This window comes from Halichoerus grypus, chromosome 4, assembly GCF_964656455.1.
Source record: "Halichoerus grypus chromosome 4, mHalGry1.hap1.1, whole genome shotgun sequence".
NCBI classification, from domain to species: Eukaryota; Metazoa; Chordata; class Mammalia; order Carnivora; family Phocidae; genus Halichoerus; species Halichoerus grypus.
The window spans coordinates 54,971,329-54,988,029 of record NC_135715.1 but is presented as its reverse complement, the minus strand read 5'-3'; the positions used below and the strand labels follow the sequence as shown (position 1 = coordinate 54,988,029).

Genomic DNA, 16,701 nt, shown 5'->3' with positions numbered 1-16,701 from the left:
GCTTAAAAGTAAACTTTCATTAATTGCCTAGAACTCTTTGAGGAATAAAAAATATATGTAATTTATCTTCTATATATAAAATTATAACTATATATCTAAAACAGACACATAATCTTGAGTCTAAAACGGAGACAAAAATTCTACAATGAAACTGGAAAAAAAACTGCATAGTTTTTAAAAGCCATGCATGAACCCTTTTTAAAAATAAAGGGATCTAATTTGGAAATCTAGACAATATACAGACACATGAAAATAGATAATTCAGGAATAATATGGCATGATCAGAAAACTAGAAAAAAGCACAAAATCTATTTACAGCTAATACTAAGGCTAAACAGCAGTGGAATTAGCTGTGGAACAGAATGTTAACCTTTAAAGCCTCAATAAAGTGAAAAAGTAAATGATAAAAATTGAGAAATTGCGTTTTGAGGGAAATAACTTCCTAATTTTTCATAAAAAGGAAAAACAAGTTTGTCAAAAAGTGGCACCTGGAGTTAAAAAAACAAACATAATGACTCGAACCCCTTAATTCCTCCCCTCTCACACCCACAGCCTCATTCCCCAACTACAGAAGCAGCTCTTGGGAACTCATATTTTTTTTGTGGAAAAGAAGCATCTGTTTGACATTGAACAATTCTTTCCATTCTCTTTCTTCTGTTACTTCAAGTAAATTAACCACAATTGTTTCTATTCCCTATAATGGTGGCCTAAGTTACTTAGATCAAAGCTCCCACTGAAAACAACTATAAAAGCTGAACAAAATCTTAAAAGTATCAAAAAGACCACAAGATAATAAGTAATCACCAATCTCCAAATATAGGGAAAACAAGAATCTGTGAGGTCATAGGTCAATCCAGAGAAAATGAGACACCCTATTTAGACAATCTCCCAAAGAAAGCAGTGGGGGAAATAAACAGAACTCAAAATCCAGAGCTGCACAAGGTGGAAAGCGTAACAGGAGTCTCTTACCATAAAAACTTAAAATCCCAAAGGACCATACCCTCAAGGTGAGGGTAAACAGGACGTGGAAAAGTCCACGATGAATCATAACTAGGATGACCACAGGTCCTAGTTTCCCAAGACAGTCAGGTTTATAACAATTTTTTTTACTCTCAAAAATGTTCCAGTTGGGCGGTACGTTACATGGTCACCCTAAAGATCAACTGGTTTCAATCCTCTGGCGATCCTACCAGAAAAATGTCAAGCCTTGAACATGGTTTAAATGTGGTCACCTGTCTCTGCAGCTGACTGTCAAAAACTCCTCCATCCCTATATAAGGAAAATTCTCAGGGTTTCAACAAGAACCAAACAGGATATCTAGAAATAAAAAAATATAAGTAAAATTTAAACCTCACTGGATGAGACTAGACATAACTGAAGAAAACTTCAGTGAGCTGAAATATAGCACAACACAGCATGAAAAGAATAAAGCTGGAAAAATCAGAAAAGAGACATAAAAGGTAGAGTGAAAAGGCTGAACATCTATTTAAAACATTAGTTTAATCAGAATCTCAGAAGGAGGGTAGAAAAAGAAATGGAACAGAGGCCACATTTTAAAGGGATGGTGTCTGAAAATTTTCAACTGCAGGAAAATAGCAATCAACAGATAAAAGAGGCTCAGTGAATCCCAGGCAGCTTATGTAAAAAGAAATCTCCATTTAGATATCAAATTAAAACTGTAGAAATTAAATATAAAGAGAAAAATTTTAAGTAGCCACAGAGAATAAAAAGATTACCTTCAAAGAAGCAGCAGTAAAACTAAGCAGAATTCTCCATGACAAAAACAACTGAAGGCTGTGACTATCTTCAATGAGTTGAATGAAAGTATCTATCAGCCTAGAATTTTATACTCAGCAAAAACACAAATTACCAGTATCAGGAATGAAAACGAAGGCATTATTACAAATTTTAGGGACATTTTAAATGAAAACGAGTGGAAATTCATTCCAATAATTTTGACAACTTAGATAAGATGAAGTCAAAATTCACCAAAAGACACCAGAAGATACAGGAGATACAAATAGTCCTTATAAATAAATCGACTTCATGTCAAGAACAGAGAAGGGCCTGACATTTCACCCAAGTTACTCACAAACTAACAAGTTATCCTGCCACAATTTCATAGATGCCAACAGAAGACAGGAGACTTCCTAGGCCAGGGGAAAAGGATTTTATTATTCACCACAAAGCAGACAGCATGATTTTTACATTTGTATCCAGTTCCTTTTGCCCCTGCTATCTGCCCATGGCAGCAACCTAGAAGAGGCTCAGGTAGATAATATATACACAAAGGGTTTGTGTCACAGCTGAGGAACCCCAAGCTTAGAAAACCACCAATCTCATATGGAGGCTGCCCGCAAACCTAACAAACTTTTGCCCTGTAGAGAGACCCTATTTCTGTATTTCAAGGCTTTTTGTTATACATTCTTAAAAGGATAGTCTGAGATAAAAGTTGTCACAAGAGGTGTAGAAATGCTATACAGATTTGCTCCCCAACTTCACAATTTAAAAATTGCCCACAAAGAAAATTCCGTTTCCAGTTAGACTAATCAGTGAATTCTGCTAAATAGTTAAGGAAGAAATATACCTGGTCTTACAAAAAATCACCTTCGTAACAAGAAAAGGATCACTTCCCCAACTCATTTTATGAGTACAGTATAACCTCAATACCAAAACTTGATAAAAACATTAGGTGAGGGGCGCCTGGGTGGCTCAGTCGTTAAGCGTCTGCCTTCAGCTCAGGTCATGATCCCAGAGTCCTGGGATCGAGCCCCACATTGGGCTCCCTGCTCGGTGGGGAGCCTGCTTCTCCCTCTCCCTCGCTCCCCCTGCTTGTGTTCCTGCTCTCGCTATCTCTCTCTCTGTCAAATAAATAAATAAAATCTTTAAAAACAAAACAAAACAAAACAAAACATTAGGCGAAAGGAAAATTATGGGCTAATTAAATTCATGAACACAAATGTAAAAATAGAAACAAAAGATAAGCAAACTGAATCTAGCAATATTTGAAGTATTATAAATCAAAGCCAAGTTAGAGTTATTCCAGGAATGGAAGTTTGATTAGCAATTTTAAAAATCAATATAATTTTCCACATAAATATATTTTATAATATCAACAGATCTCGATACAGAAAAAATATTTGATTAAATTCATCATTCATTCATTGGCATGCTTAGCAAATCAGGAAAAAACAGGAATTTCCCTAATCTGATGAGGAATGCCTACCCAAAACAACCAACTAACTAGAATCTACAGCAGACGTAAAAATGAAATGTTAAACAGACATGACCCCATCACTACCCCCAACTAGTACAATAAGGCAAGAAAAAGAAAGAAAAGGTACAGTATTTGGAAAGAAAGATGCAAAACTGAGATTTTATTTGCAGATTTTACGATTACATAGGTATGAAGTTTTTAAAAATTTATAGATAAACTATTAGAATGAATAAGGCAGTTGAACAAGGTTGAAGAGTACAAGGTCAATATTAAAATTCAATTGTATTTCTATATACCAGAAACAAAGTGATGACAATCTTTTAAAAGAGATACTTTATACAGTAGTGTCAAAAATATCAAATATCTAGAAATCATAAAAGTATGTAACTCTTGGTTTCAGCTCAGGTCATGATCTGAGAGTCCTGAGATGGAGCCTGTGTTGGTCTCTGTGCTCAGCAGGGAGTCTGCTTGAGAGTCTCTTTCCCTCCCCCCTGTCCCTCCCCATTGTGTGCTCTCTCTAAAATAAATAAATCTTTAAAAAAAAAATTAAAGACCTCACAAATGTTCATATATTGCAAAAGTCAATAAAAGATGTTAATTTTTCGTAAGTTGCTATACAGAATGATACAATTCCAATAAAAAATAAACCAATCAAGTGCTTATGCAAGGTAAGCTGATTCTAAAATCTACATAGAAATGTAGACAGGCCAAAAATAAACAAGATACTCCTAAAGAAAAAGATGGCAAGGGGCTTCCTGTCCTGGATATCAAGACTTAGTATAAGGTACAATTGTTTGGTATAGCATAAGGATAAATGAATCAACTAATGGAACAGATAGGGGAGTCTAAAAACAGACTTCTGCTTCAATAAATACCTATGGCAAAGGTGGCAATGCATAACAGTGAGAAAAAGACAGTCTTTTAAAATGTACATGATATTCGTCAATACTGAGGAGAAATAAAATTTGACCCCTATCTCACACCATACAGAAAAAACAATTCCAGGTAGACTATAGATCTAAATGTGAAAGACAATACAAAAAAGCTTCTGGAAAATGATGAGAATACCTTTATGATCTTGGGCACTGCAATGGGACACAAAAAGCACAAATCATAAAAGAGTAATAAAGTGGAATGCACCAAAGATAATAACTTCTGTTCATCAAAAGACACCTTTAATAGAATGAAAAGGTGAGTCACAGAGTAAGACACTTGCAACCCATATAACTAAGGGTTATACCCACAATTTATAAAGAATTACAACTCAAAAAGAGAAAGTCAACCCAATAAAAAATAGGTAAGAGATCTCAACAAGCATTTCATAAAACAGGAAATCCAAATGGACAATAATGAAAAGGACTCAACTTCATTAGAAATCAGGGGAATGTCATATCAAACCACCATAAGAAATCACTACACATCCATTTTTAACAGTTAGCCTTAAAAATAAAAATTGGACTATACTACTGGAGAAGAGTTAAAAAACTCACACTGTTGATGGGAATATAAACTGGTATAACTCCTTTGAAAAACAGTTTAGCATTATCTACTTGAAGAAAAAATAAATATGTCCTGTGACCAAACAAAGCCCACACTTAGGAATATGCCTTTTAAAAATGTATGAACCGGGACAACTGTACAAAAATGTGATAGCAGCACTGGTAATGAGCCACAAATTATAAACACCTCAAATATCCACCAACAGTAAAAATGGATAAACTATGTTAAATACACACTTTGGAATACAGAAAAAAAATTAATAAGCTACTGCTATATACAACATGAATCAGTCTTAGAAAATAGTGTTCAGTTAAAAAGCTATGCTAAAAATGAGTGCATTTTGTATCATTCTTTTTTAACAATCAAAAATGAAGAAAAATATATTGCAAAGGAATGAAGACTTAAATGCTAAGAATTATGAAAGAAAAATAAAGTGATTATCATAAATGTTAATGATAATGGTTACCTCTGTGGAGGAAGGAGTGCGTTACGATGGAGGAAGGATACGATACCCAGCAGCTTCTGAGGGGCTGGACATATTTCCTGTATTTGTTAGTGCTCACTTTTTAAAATATTTTTAAAATTATCTATACTTACTTTTAAAAATAGCCATTCTGGAAAATTTTCGCAGCTTCTTATAAAATTTAACATGGAATTATCATATGACCCAGCAAATGCACTCTTGGGCATTTATCCCAGAGAAATGAAAACTTACGTTTACACAAAAATCTATACACAAATATTCACAGCAGCTTTATTTGTACTAGCAAAAAATGGGAAACAACACAGAAATCCTTCAATGAGTGATTATACTGTGATGCCTCCATACCATGGAAATACTCAGTGAGAGAAAGAAATGAACTATTGATACATACAAAACCTTGGATGAATGTCCAGGGAATTTAAGTGGAAAAAAAGCATTTACATAATATTTTTTTAAATGATAAAATCATAGAAATGGCAAATAGATCAGTAGTTACCAGGGGTTAAAAATGGGGTAGGGGAAAGTAGGGGATGGGACTGGTAGGAAGGGGCATGGTTACAAAAGGCTGAAACAAGGGATCCTTGCGGGAATGGAACTGTCTGTACCTCGAGAGTGGTGGTGGGTACAGGAAAGCACACGTGATAATAAAATTGCATGGAACTAAACACATGCATGCATACACATCAGTAAGTACAAGTAAAACTGGGGAAATCTGAATACCAGTGGACTGAATGGATGTCAATACCGATGGCAGTGGACTGTACACTACTACAACGGATTGTACTATAGTTTGGCAGTATGTTAGCGTTGACGGAAACTGGGTAAAGAAAACAAAGGGTCTCTGTATTATTTTTCAGAGCTGCACATGAATCTACGATTATCTCAATATAAAAGTTTAACCAAAGTAACTGAAAAAATAGAACACACATAATTTCTCTCTCTCTCCCTACACCCTTATTTCTGTATCTATGTACCTTTATGATGTCTAGTTGCAATAATAACCAAATGATAATTATTTACTTCTTGGTGGTGGGAACTCTGGGTGATTTGAATGTTTCTGTACTGTTAAAATATATATATATATATATATATATTTTTAATGAACATCTCTCTCTCTTTTTTTTAAGGATTTTATTTATTTATTTAAGAGAGAGAGCACAAGCAGGGGGAGAGGCAGGCAGAGGGAGAAGCAGGCTTCCTGCGGAGCAACGGACCCGATGCAGGATTCGATCCCAGGACCCTGGAATCATGACCTGAGCTGAAGGCAGGCGCTCGACCAACTGAGCAACCAGGTGCCCAACATCTCTCTTTTTATACAAATAACAAGTCATTACTTAATTTTTTAAAAGAATATAGTGCAAATCTTATACTCTAAAATTAGAAAACACAGAAAAATTTTAAAAGAAATAAAGACATCCGTGTTCATGGCTTGGAAACAATACTGTTAAGATAATAATATCCTCCAAATTGATCTATAGACTCAATACAATCCTTACCAAAATCCCAGTTGGTCCTTTTTGCAGAAATTAACAAGCTGATCCTAAAATTCACATAGAAACTCAAGGGACCCAGAAGAGCCAAACAATCATGAAAAAGAACAAAGCTAGAGGATTCTCAATTTCCCAATGTCAAAACTTCCTACAAAAGCTACAGTAATCAAGACTGTGTGGTAATGGCATGAAGGATAGATATATGGAGTGATGGAATGGAACTCAAAGTCCATAAACAATTTCTGATCAATTGATTTTCAACAAGAATGCCAAGACAACTGAATGGGGAAAAGACAGTCTTTTCAATCAATAGTGCTGGGACAACTGGATATCCACATGTAAAAGAATAAAGCTGGACTCCTACTTCATACCATATACAAAATTAACTCATAATGGAATATAACTTGAATGTAAGAGCTAAGACTACAAAACTCGTAGAAGAAAATATAGGTAAATATCACCTTCAGTTAGGCAAAGCCCTTTCAAATATAACAAAAAAAATAACAAAAAGAAAAAAACAGACAAGTTGGATTTCATCAAAATTAAAAGTTGTATACTTTAAAGAATACCATCAAGAAAGTAAGAAGACAACCTCGAGAATGGGAAAACATGTTTGCAAATCATCTATCTGACAAGGGACTTGTACATATATACAACTCTTATAATTCAATAATAAAAAGACAAACATCCTAGCGAAGGATCTGAATGGACATTCTCTAAAAAAGATATACATGGGACGCCTGGGTGGCTCAGGCAGTTAAGCGTCTGCCTTCAGCTCGGGTCATGATCCCGGCCAGTCCTGGGATCACGTCCCACACTGGGCTCCTTGCTGAGCAAGGAGCTTCTCCCTCTGCCTGCCGCTCCCCTTGCTTGTGCTCGCGCTCGCTCGCTCTCTCTCTCTCTCACAAATAAAATCTTAAAAAAAAAAGGTAAAAAAAATAAAAAAATTAAGAAGATATACAAATGGCCAATAAACACAAGAAAAGATGTTCAACATCATCAGCTATCAAGGAAATGAAAATCAAACCCACAATGAGACTATTTCACCCTCACTAGGATGGCTATAATAAAAAGGACAGACTGGGGCGCCTGGGTGGCTCAGTTGGTTAAGCGACTGCCTTCAGCTCAGGCCATGATCCTGGAGTCCCGGGATCGAGTCCCGCATTGGGCTCCCTGCTCGGCAGGGAGTCTGCTTCTCCCTCTGACCCTCTTCCCTCTCGTGCTCTCTGTCTCTCATTCTCTCTTTCTCAAATAAATAAATAAAATCTTTTAAAAATAAATAAATAAATAAAAAGGACAGACTGTATCAAGAGTTGGTGAAGAGGTAGAGGAAATCGGAGCCCTGCTAGTGGGAATGAAAAATTGTGCAGTTGCTGTGGAAAACAGTCTGGCAGTTTTTCAAAAGGTTTAACAAAGTTACCATATGATCTAGCATTTTACTCCTATACTATATTCTGTATATATATTCTACTATATACTGAAGAGATTTGAAAATGAAAGTTCAAACAAAACAAAAAACTTGCACACAAGTGCTCTTAAACAGCATTGTTCTTACTAGCCCCAGAGTGGAAACAATCCAAATGCCCATCAACTGATGAATGGATAAAGAAAATATGGCATATCCATATGATGGAATATTATTCAGCAATAAAAAGAAATTAAGCATGATTAATGCTAAGTCACGGATGAACCCTGGAAACATGCTAAGTGAAAAATGCCAGTCTCAAAAGATCAAATATGTACTGTATGATTCCACTTATGTGAACTGCCTAGAATAGTTAAATATAGCTACAGAGACAGAAAGGAGATTAGTGGTTGCCTTGGTTTGGGAGACTGGGATGAGACTAACAGGTGACTGCTTACATATGGGGTTTCTTTTTGGGATGATAAAAATGCTCTAAAAAAGACTGTGGTGCTGGCTGCAGGTCTCTATGAATATACTAAAAACCACTGACTTGTACACTTTAAATGGGTAAATTGTATGGTGTATATGAATTTTACCTTAATAAAGCTGTTATATAAAAAAAGACAATATAATGCAAATACTCCTTTTCATTTTTAAGACCACTAAATAATATCAAGTTTACTCGTAGATAAATTAGGGAATTATAAGCTTCTCCCTCTCGCTCTGCTGCTCCCCCTTGCTTGTGCTCTGTCAAATAAATAAATAAAATCTTCAAAAAAGGGGGGGGCACCTGGGTAGCTCAGTCGGTTAGGTGCCTGCCTTCAGCTCAGGTCATGATCCCAGGGTCCTGGGGTCGAGCCCCACATTGGGCTCCCTGCTCAGTGGGGAGTCTGCTTCTTCCTTTGACCCTCCCCCCTCTCATGCTCTCTATCAAAAAATAAAATCTTTTTTTTTTTTTAAGATTTTATTTATTTACTTGACAGAGAGAGAGAGACAGTGAGAGAGGGAACACAAGCAGGGGGAGTGGGAGAGGGAGAAGCAGGCTTCCTGCTGAGCAGAGAGCCTGATGCGGGGCTTGATCCCAGCACCCTGGGATCATGACCTAAGCCGAAGGCAGCCGCTTAACTGACTTGAGCCACCCAGGTGCCCCAATAAATAAAATCCTTTTTTTGAAAAATAAAAATAAAATAAATGGGGAGCCAAACCATGACTCTTGACTCCAGGAAACAAACTAAGGGTTGTGGAAAGGGAGGTGTGTGGGGGGAATGAGGTAACTGGGTGATGGGCATTAAGGAAGGCACATGATGTGATGAGCACTGGGTGTTACATGCAACTAATGAATCACTAACACTACACCAAAAACTAATGATGTATTATGTATTAGCTAACTGAATTTAAATTAAAAATAAAATATAAATGAAAATAGGGATTTATGAAAAATTCAAAAATACTATGCTTAAGCAGAAAATAGACACTTTTTATTTTGGAGCTATTTATGATTTTATAATATTTTTTTTTTTAAACGGGAGAGAAAAGAGCAATCCATAAAGAGAGAGTAGGATCTGAGAACCATACTAACATATGCACAGATGAAGTGTTATACCTGGAATTTGCTTTAAAGGAATCCGGCAGTGGATAAGGCAGGTAGGAAAAGGAGTAATAGATAAGTATATAGAGATTCATATATTATTCTCTCTGTTTGAAAATTTCCATTTAAAAGACTCAAAGTATAACCTTATTAAGCACCAAACTTCCAAAGAACTATAACTTCCAAAGATTTAAAATATTATAAAATCAGTTTTACAAAGGTATCTATAGTTCTACAGAAATAGTATAACGATTGGGGTGCCTGGGTGGCTCAGTCGATTGGGCGTCTGACTCTTGATTTCGGCTCAGGCCATGAGCTCAGGATCGTGAGATCAAGCTCCGTGTCAGGCTCTGTGCTGGGCGTGGAGCCTGCTTAAGATTCTCTCTCTCCCTCTCCCTCTGCCCCCCACCCCTCCACTCACTCTAGTTCTTGCTCTCTTTCTTTAAAAAAAAAAAAAAGGAAAAGGAAAAGAAATGGTATAGCAATTGATTTTCAAATAAATCTGATTTTCTAAAGAGCTTACACAGCACTAGAGTATCCTTCAAAATAAGGCCGCGCATGGGGCGCCTGGGTGGCTCAGATGGTTGGGCATCTGCCTTTGGCTCAGGTCCTGATCCCAGGGCCCTGGGATCGAGCTCTGCGTCGGGCTCCCTGCTCAGCGGGGAGCCTGCCTCTCCCTCTGCCTCTCTCTCTCTCTGTCTCTTATGAATAAATAAATAAAATCTTTAAAAAACAAACCAAAACCAAAACAAGGCTGTGCACTTTATAACAGAAATTAACGATTTGTATCAAATATATATCACTTGACTAAATCTAAAGCAGATAAAATTTATTTCTCCAGAGAGGGAGACAAACCATAAGAGATCCTTAATCATAGGAAACAAACTGAGGGTTGCTGGAGGGGAGAAGGGTGGAGAGATGGGGTAACTGGGTGATGGACACTGGGGGATGATATGTGCTTTAATGAGCACTGGGTTTTGTTTTGTTTTGGTTTTTTGTAGGTATAGCCAACTTTATTTTTTCCCATGTTTTTAAATTTAAATTCAATTAATGAACATATAATGTATTATTTGTTTCAGGGGTACAGGTCTGTGCTTATGAAGCTTCTGTCTCATTCAGGATAATTTGGTTGCTTCCTCTTTCGCTTCCACTGAACCCCATCCCCTCCTTCCCCCGCTTTTAGACACTATTTGAGGATAGGAACTGTGTATCTTTTCAAAACACTGGATTCTCAGGGCATGGAGTAATAGTGATCCTATAGTTGGTGGCCAAATTAAATCTGCCCAACCCACATCATGTTACCTGTTTTTCCTCCCAGAGTTCTTGAGGGTCATGTGGTAGTACTACAAAAGTATTTTGTAAGACACCGTACAGTTGGCTGCAAGTGAGGACTAATAATTAATGCAACTGAAAAGACCTTATACAGAATTATAAACATTATTAAAGCTAATTCTTTCCACTGAAGAGTAACTGCATGGAACAATGATCACAAAATGCAAGATCCTTCACAAAAGTTATTTAAAGCAAATTAAATTTAGAATGACAAATATTCAAGTGCTAAGGTATGAGAAGTACTGTGTACTGTGTGAATAAAAGTAATGGGAGAGAATAAAAAAGTCACTAGTAGTGATTGAGGCATTTGCCTGCTAGAGTGAATAAAGCTAATAGCTGTCTTTTAAAAACTACTATACCCAGAAATGATCAAAACATTCCTCATTCTTCAGTATGAGCAATAAAAGACAAAATAAAAACGTATATAAAATATTTATAGCTGCGTGACAATTAACTTCAAAATGAAACGGAGTCTCTTATGAGAACATGGAAGCCCAAAAAAGATGAATGCCTGTCAAAGTCCAAGGATGAAATAATTACTTTTCTCCTCTCCTTTCCCCAAACCTTTATTCTAGTAGCACTGTCAGTCTTTGAGAGGCCCCGTACCCTAGCCCCTACCTCCCAGACGGTGAAATGCTGCCACTCTTCAACACTCCCAGAGCAGTTTCACCAAGTTTCACACACTTTCAGGAGTTACCATTTTCCTTTATCAAAGCAGTGGAAAGCAGTCATCATCATAGCGTGACTCCCTCTCCAGCCCGTACCTACATCTAGTCCCACATCGCCTCACTCTGTGCCTCAGCCTTTAAACTCTGGCAATGTTCCAAACCCATTAGGCTCTCAAACCTCTGCACATGCTGCTTCGGTAAGCAACAGGCGTGCTTTGCTTGCTTATGGCAGACGCTGAAATAATACTTCAGGTCTTAACTCCGATTCTAGGTTCTCAGTGAAGCTTCTGTCTCATTCAGGATAATTTGGTTGCTTCCTCTTTTGCTTCCACTGAACCCCATCCCCTCCTTCCCCCGCTTTTAGACACTATTTGAGGATAGGAACTGTGTATCTTTTCAAAACACTGGATTCTCAGGGCATGGTGTAATAGTGATCCCATAATTGGTGGTCAAATTAAATCTGCCCAACCCACATCACGTTACCTGTTTTTCCTCCCAGAGTTCTTGAGGGTCATGTGGTAGTACTACAAAAGTATTTTGTAAGACACCGTACAGATGTTTTATTATACATTTACTTTTTTAATTTTAATTCCACAAATGATGTTTTTACAGGCTAAACTTCTCTTTTAGATAGTGAATCACACTGCTTTTCAACTGAAACTATAGTTGGGAAATACAAACACCCCACAAATCTCTACCGTTGAATTTCTTAATTCCCTAACCAAATAAGCTATGAGATTCCATTCCTAAAATGCGTCTGGTAACCTTCAGGAATATTAAGATTCTCAATCTGGGAACTGTTTTTTTTTTTCCCCCTCCCCTAACTTCAAATGAAAAGGAAAATCTATAGCATTCCAATATGATTCCTTATTATTCGCTTAAGAGGTATACAATATCAGAATGCTTTGTAACAGCCATTCAGGACCCCCAAATTACTTAAACCTATTTCTTTTAGTTTTGTCTAGACTCCCAAAGCAAGAACTACAGAGCACATTATCATTCTGTCCTGTGTCCAAAGAAGTATAACTTGGCTTTTTAATCATGTCTTCACTTCTTTGCTATTCTTTCTATGGCAGGAAAGACATGGACAGAGAGAAAGGAAACTGGTCTCTAGTTCTATTCTCAAAATCATTCAGAGTACCTCTGCTACCTCAAAAAAGAAAACTGGACTTAAATCAGGCAGTCTTAAACCCAAAAGTTGTCAGGGATGGGGTAGGTAAAATAAGTATATGAAAAAACAAGTGAGTACGAAATAAGGAATAATGGCTACGCTACTAGTCTGGCCATCTGAAGAATGAATGCCCTGCCTAAAATCAACAATATGCATTAAAAAACAAAAAGCAAGCCAAATAAAATAGGACTGCAGGATGGATTTACTTTCTTACCCCAGCACTATTTTAGTAGCCATAACACACACAGATTCATGAGTTATACTCCTGAGTTCACTCCTAAACTTGATAATCCTTACACACTTCCTCTTCTACCTTTAAAATTAAACCCAAAGAAAAGAACCATGAGAGCCATGTTTTCCAAATTAGAGAACACTACATCTGGGAGACAGCACTTTCTTTTTTTTTTTTTAAGATTTTATTTGACAGAGACACAGCAAGAGAGGGAATACAAGCAGTGGGAGTGGGAGAGGGAGAAGCAGGCCTCCCGCCGAGCAGGGAGCCCGACGCGGGGCTCGATCCCAGGACCTGGAATCATGACCTGAGCCAAAGGCAGCAGCCCAACAACTGAGCCACCCAGGCGCCCCTGGGAGAGATCACTTTCAATAGAACAGAGTTTGCTAGCCCCTGTTTTACTCTAATAATGAACCACCATCTTTGAATATGCTGTCCTAAAACATCTTTGGTCTAGTACTTAAAACTCCACCTACAGTCTATGACTTTTTATTTTCCCAATATACTCTTTTATCTGTGCAGCAAAGTCACTATCTTTAATATCAGATTAGTAAAATGAGTTCTCTTCCAATCAATATCTCACCACACACACACTCTCTCTCTCTCTCTCTCTTTCTCCTCCTATTCAGAAATGATCTCGGTCAAAAGGCAAGTCTCCTCCTCCACTAATAATGTGAGTAAATTACTATTTAAACAGCACTCCTTCTAATTCTATAAATTTGGCCAGTACGATTCTACTGGCTGAAGTAGCCGTGTATGTACCACTCTCCAATGATACATAAACCATGGGACAGACGCCATCTCGTGCTGCAGAGTCATTCTCAGGTTCCCAATAAACATAGGGTGAGCTTCTGGGGAAATCCGAACCAAATCAGGGATAATAAGATGTAACTCTACAGTTACTGTACTCTACAGTTAGAGTAGACCCTAATCCAAATGACTGGTGTCCTTATAAGATGAAACCTGGTCACAGAGACACACAGGGGTATATGTGCACAGAGGAACAACCACGTGAAGAGGCAGAAAGAGGTGGCCATCTGTACATTAAGGAGCGAGACTTCAGAAGAAACCAAACATGCTGGCACCTTGATTTTAGACTTCTAGCTCCAGAACGTGGTGACAAAACAAATTTGTTGTTTGAGCCACTCAGTCTGTCCTTGTTGTTATGGCAGCCTCAGCAAACTAATACAATGTGATTTAATACCTATAATTAACTTTTTTGAATCAACTAAGAGATCTGGTAGATGGATTTTTAGAAAAATGTGTTTTCTTCTTGCGCTTTGCTAATAAAAGTTTTATTGAAATATAACTTACATCTAAGAAAAGTACCCAAGTCATAAGTTCGTAAGCTTTAATGAATTTTCACAAAGTGAACACATCCCTGTAACCATCACTCAGTTCAAAATACAGAACATTGGCAGCTGTGCTTTGATTCTGAATTCATGCATTCATTAAAGAATTTTCTATACAATCTCTTATATATACTGAGGAACCTTACTTCCTTTCTAATAATTGTTTATTTTAGCTTTCAAGCATAAGTCTTACAGTGCCACAACCACTATTATTTAGAAATACTGCAATATTAGAAATCCTAAACTTCCTAAGGACTAACATGTTTAAAATAAGCAAATCATGGTTCTAGCATTTTAAAATTTTACTTATTTTTCTTCTTAACACAGACTATGGTTATCTTTGTGAGACAGTCTGGTAAACTTACCATTATACAGGCTCCAATTAATTTTTCTTTCTCCCACTTAACATATTTTAATATTTTTTTCTGACAAGACTTAGAAGCAAGTAAAGGCTTTGGGGGAGGTGAATGTCAGCTGAATCAGTGATGCGGTTAATTTATGTGAATTACTTTTCATGAATTTTATAGTCTTGGAATGAAATGGTTTCTCACAAATGATAGTTTTTTCAGCTAATGAGGCACTGTGTATACAGAATATTTTCCCCTTCCAACTGTCTTCCTGAGTAAAGTATTCAGTGGAGAAGTTCTATTGCTTTGAAGCAGTTATTTCAAAAAGCTGGAAATAGAGAATCTGCATATATGAAAGATAGGAGGCTGAAGTGAGAAAAAGAATCAGAGGTGGTATCTAACAGCGCCTTCTTGAGATCGTAACAAGAGTTCATGGAGGCTTTGGGGACGTCCAAATGAACAGAGGGGCAGGGATGAGAGGACATGTTTACCCAGTGAGACTGAGTCCCATTAGTGGGACTAATGAAAGCCTACTGAAGGCAGTAGCAGCACAGTCAGTCATACTGGATGGGAGCAGAGACGGGGGGAAGATGATGATGGGTCAATCAGAATGTAACAGGCAGCTGACTGAGACGGCAGTAGAAACAAGCAGTGACAGGGGAGAGAAAGCAATGTCGGCAGTCACACAACCATGAAAAACACCAATGTGTTCTAAAACTACATCTTGGCTTCCTCTTTTAAATCTTCCTGAACCTCAGTCTTAGAATATTTGGGTCTATTAAAATATGCTTTATGTGCAGCGTCCCTAGGAATCACAGTAGGGTTTAAAACCATTTGGATGCACAGACACATAGAAAGCTGAGGATCAAAGAACAAACACATCAGTGCTCCCACAAAAATACATGTTTATAAGTGGTAGGTTGTGATGTATGGCATTAAGTAACTTAATAAGAATTATAATACCACATTTGGCCCACAATTCTTTTAAAAGGTGGGGTATATGTCAAGGTTATCTCTATAAAGACATCATTTTCACTTTCTGAGTAAAGACAGAGCTACAGTTTACTACCTCTATCTTGGTTTGGATTCTTCCAGAAGCTGACTTTATAAAAAGGTTTTAGGGCGCCTGGGTGGCTCAGTTGGTTAAGCGACTGCCTTCGGCTCAGGTCATGATCCTGGAGTCCCGGGATCGAGTCCCACATCGGGCTCCTTGCTCAGCAGGGAGTCTGCTTCTCCCTCTGACCCTCCCCCCTCTCATGCTATCTCATTCTCTCTCAAATAAATAAATAAAATCTTTAAAAAAAAAAATAAATAAAAAAATAAAAAATAAATAAAAAGGTTTTAAAGTTCATGTAATTTAGGGCGCCTGGGTGGCTCAGTTGGTTAAGCGACTGCCTTCGGCTCAGGTCATGATCCTGGAGTCCCGGGATCGAGTCCCGCATCGGGCTCCCTGCTCAGCAGGGAGTCTGCTTCTCCCTCTCCCGCTCCCCCCTCTTGTGCTCTCTCTCTCTCTCAAATAAATAAATAAAATCTTTAAAAAAAAAAAAAAAAAAAAAAAGTTCATGTAATTTATTTGTGAGATGATCCCAGGAAACTTTGGAAGAGGGCTGGGGAAAAGAGACAGGAAGAAGAAATGAGTTAATAAAGAGATGAGTTTAGAAAATTGGTACCAGCTACCTATCACTGTGGAAAACTGTTCTTGCTGCAGAGCTCTATAAGACATTGTAGGAATGTGCCCAGAGGGGACATGAGGGTTAAGGGAGCTAGGTATTTACCCACCAATTCCTGTCAGATACTGGTTGAGAGTGGTTCTCAGAGTGAGTGTTAATATCCTAGCATTTCTGACTTGTCCTTCAGGAGGGCAGAGTGGCTGGCAGCAGAGAGAGAGCTCAGACAGAGACACAGATGTTGACAT

General features: G+C 37.5%; 1 protein-coding gene across 2 annotated transcripts in view; it reads right to left on the bottom strand.

The window, feature by feature from the left end:
* Positions 1–16,701, bottom strand: part of GTF2F2 (general transcription factor IIF subunit 2) — a 149,028-nt gene that overhangs the window by 90,451 nt on the left and 41,876 nt on the right. The gene's annotated exons all lie outside the window — the stretch shown is intronic.